The sequence below is a fragment of the Protobothrops mucrosquamatus genome, unplaced genomic scaffold (genome assembly GCF_001527695.2).
Source record: "Protobothrops mucrosquamatus isolate PMUCROS unplaced genomic scaffold, P.Mucros_1.0 scaffold3673, whole genome shotgun sequence".
Taxonomy (NCBI): domain Eukaryota; kingdom Metazoa; phylum Chordata; class Lepidosauria; order Squamata; family Viperidae; genus Protobothrops; species Protobothrops mucrosquamatus.
This window is the reverse complement of record NW_015389630.1, coordinates 97,814-101,345: the sequence shown is the minus strand read 5'-3', so window position 1 is coordinate 101,345 and position 3,532 is coordinate 97,814. Positions and strand designations below refer to the sequence as shown.

Genomic DNA, 3,532 nt, shown 5'->3' with positions numbered 1-3,532 from the left:
TCTCTCTCTCTCTCTCTCTCTCTCTCTCTCTCTCAATCCAGAGCCTCACCCTAGAAGCCAAACAGGTGCAAACCGAACCGGATCCACCCACTTCACGTGCCTGTCCCTAGCACAGACTTTACCACTTCTAGGGCCCAAAGACCTGCCCAGGTAGGGCAAACACCTCTCTCTCTCTCTCTCCAGCTGCCAGATCCCAGCCAATTTTTTTTCTTGCACTTCCTGGTCCACCTGGCCAAACCTGTCAGTGAGGTTAACACAGGTAGAGCTAGGAAGACTGCAAGGAGCTGGTGCTGCACACCTGAGGCAGGTAAGGGCTGCTGGATCTATTCTCCTTGAGCTGGCCAGGAGGGTGTGTGTGGGGGGGGGTACCAGGGAGGAGAGGGGCTTGTAAGGTTCACTGGTGGGTCCTTCCCCCCATTTCTGGGGTTGCTGGGACCCAACACATCGATCCAAGCCAGGATAGAAGCCTCAGGAACAGCATAACTGGCCACGCTAATGCTGGTTTGGTGGAATTGTTTTGTTTTGATAGCTTAGAGCAGGGTTTTTTTTGGCAACTTGAGGATGGTGGACTTCAACTCCAGAATTCCCTAGCCAGCCATGACATTACTGTGGCTTGGCTGGTGAGGAATTCTGGGAGCTGAAGTCCCCCCATCTTCAAATTGCCAAGCTTGGCTGGCTGAGGAATCCTGGGAGTTGAAGTCCGCCCCTCTTCAAGCTGCCAAGCTTTGCTGGTGACAAAATTAGTGGATCAGAGGAATGCTGTGGATATAGTTTACCTGGATTTCAGTAAGGCATTTGATAAAGTAGATCACAACCTACTACTTAATAAGATAGAAACATGTGGGGTAGACAGCATCACCACCAGATGGATCCATAGCTGGCTGGAATACTAACACACTTGGAATACGGCATCCAGTTTTGGTCACCACGATGTAAAAAAGATGTGGAGACTCTAGAAAGAGAGCAGAGAAGAGCAACAAAGATGATCAGGGGACTGGAGGCTAAAACATATAAGGAACGGTGGCTGGAATTGGGTCTGTCTAGTTTAATGAAGAGAAGGACGAGGGGGGACATGATAGCAGCCTTCCAGTATCTCAGGGGCTGCCCCAAAGAAGAGGGAGTCAAGCTCTTCTCCAAAGCGCCTGAAGGCGGGACAAGAAGCAACGGATGGAAACTAACCAAGGAGAGAAGCCACCTAGAACTAAGGAGAAACTTCCTGACAGTTAGAACAATTAACCAGTGGAACTACCTGCCTCCAGAAGCGGTGAATGCTCCAACACTGGAAGTTTTTAAGAAGAGACTGGACAGCCCTTTGTCCGAAATGGTATAGGGTTTCCTGCCTGAGCAGGGGGTTGGACTAGATGACCTCCAGGGTCCCTTCCAACTTTATTATTATTATTATTATTATTATTATTATTATTATTATTATTATTATTATTATTATTATTATTATTATTATTACTACTACTACTACTACTACTACTATTACTATTACTATTACTATTACTATTACTATTATTATTATTATTATTATTATTATTATTATTATTATTATTATTCTGGGAGTTGAAGTCCACCCATCTCAAGTTGCCACGGTTTAGAAACATGGCTTAGCCTTAGTGTGTTGTGTGTGGCCAATTCTTTGGGAGCACTTTGGATCATTTGAGACTGCAAACCCAGGAAATCATTCCTTCAGACCCAAGCGACGTGAGAAGGCGGTTGTTGGCTAACACACCCGCAACCCTGTTTTTCTAGTATCTTGGGAATCCAAGCTGAGTGGCTAGTTTACGGTCTGGCTGGTCTGTTCACAGGACATTCTTAACCAGGTTTGTGCTGGATATTCAGCAGAGCAAATCTTTTACAGAGACGGTGGTGCAGTGTGTCTCAATGTTTATTTCAATGTTCGGAAATAAACGTTCAAAAATAAACCCTTTTTGAGAATTGTCCAGGTCCGTAAATCAATTAAAAACTCAGCCAAATGAAGCCAAACCAGACAGAAAAATAATATTATGGAAAAACTCTCAGATTGAGATGCTGCCATCTTAGCCAGCTGGTGAAATAAAGACCATCAGATGTTGTCACAGTAGGCTGAGTTTAGTTAATATTAACCTTGCCACGGAAGATAGCAGGTGGGAAACTCTACACTGCAGTGGCCCTGTTCACACAACATGCAAGAAGAGACTGGACAGCCATTTGTCCGAAATGGTATAGGGTTTCCTGCCTGAGCAGGGGGTTGGACTAGATGACCTCCAAGGTCCCTTCCAACTTTACTATTATTATTATTATTATTATTATTATTATTATTATTATTATTATTATTATTATTATTAAGTCTAACCTGTTCAGCTAGCTAACTAGCTTCCAGTTAATCTTGGTTAGCTTCTTTGTTCTTTTAAGTGCCTCACAAATCTTACGGCATGCCCAGAACCTAGGTCAATTAAACCCAGGTCAAGCGGTTGTGTGGATCTAGTCTCTGTGAAAGGTTTGCCTGTTGTAGTCCTCGACTTACAATAGTAGTTCATTTAGTGACTGTTCGAAGTTACAACGGCGCTGGGGGGAAAAGGGACTTACGACCGTTTTTCACACTTACGACCGTCGCAGCGTCCCCGTGGTCAGGTGATCAAAATTCAGACGCTTGCCAGTTGACTCGTATTTATGACGGTCGCAGCGTCCCGGGATCACGGGATCCCCTTTTGCAACCTTCTGACAAGCAAAGTCAATGGGGAAGACGGATCCACTTAACAACGGCACGATCTGCTTAGCGACCGCAGTCATTCACTTAACAACCGTTGCAAGTAAGGTCGTACAAAGGGGGCCAACTGTCTTGTTTAGCAATGGAAATTTTGGGCTCAGTTGCGGTCGTAAGTCGAGGACTTAAGTTGAATTCCCGAATCCTGAGGCAGGCGGTCCAGGATTGGAAGCCAAAATGCCCAGAAGAAGCCCCAGGGATTGATGCGGGTCCCCAGAGATGTGACTTGATCCCTTGCAGACAGCCGTGCTGGGCTCACTGTCTGATCTCACTGATCTCAGAAGATCAGCCGCTCTGTCTGTGGCTACCCTCTAAAAGGAATTTTTCCTAAAGGAGGAAAAAAATGGTGGTGAAGAAGGAGAACGAGAAGGAGAGGGAGATCTAGAAGATGGGGGGGGGGGAAGGAGCAAGGGAGGTGGAGGAGGAAGAGGAGGAGAAATGAGGGAGGGGGATAGAAAAAGGGAGAAGGAGGAGAGGAGGACGAGATCTCGTAAAGACACCCTCGTTGCGTTGCACGCTTGGCGTACTTCGTTAGGGAAGTGACCCATATTCTGACTTGGCTGAACTTTTCTTTCTTTCTTTCTTTCTTTCTTTCTTTCTTTCTTTCTTTCTTTCTTTCTTTCCTTCCTTCCTTCCTTCCTTCCTTTTTCTTTCTTTCTTTCTTTCTTTCTTTTTCTTTTCTTTCTTTCTTTCTTTCTTTCTTTCCTCCCTCCCTCCCTCCCTCGCTCTGTCTTCCTTCCTTCCTTCCTTCCTTCCTTCCTTCCTTCCTTCCTTCCTTCCTTC

At 45.5% G+C, this 3,532-nt stretch overlaps 1 protein-coding gene across 1 annotated transcript in view; it reads left to right on the top strand.

Moving 5' to 3' along the window:
* Positions 1-254: 254 nt before the first annotated feature.
* The window catches only part of LOC107298038 (tumor protein p63-regulated gene 1 protein-like), a 31,294-nt gene continuing 28,016 nt past the window's right edge, over positions 255-3,532 (top strand). Inside the window, exon 1 of the mRNA XM_015827398.1 lies at positions 255-307. The gene's annotated coding sequence lies outside the window, so the exon portion shown is untranslated. The remainder of the gene's footprint in view (positions 308-3,532) is intronic.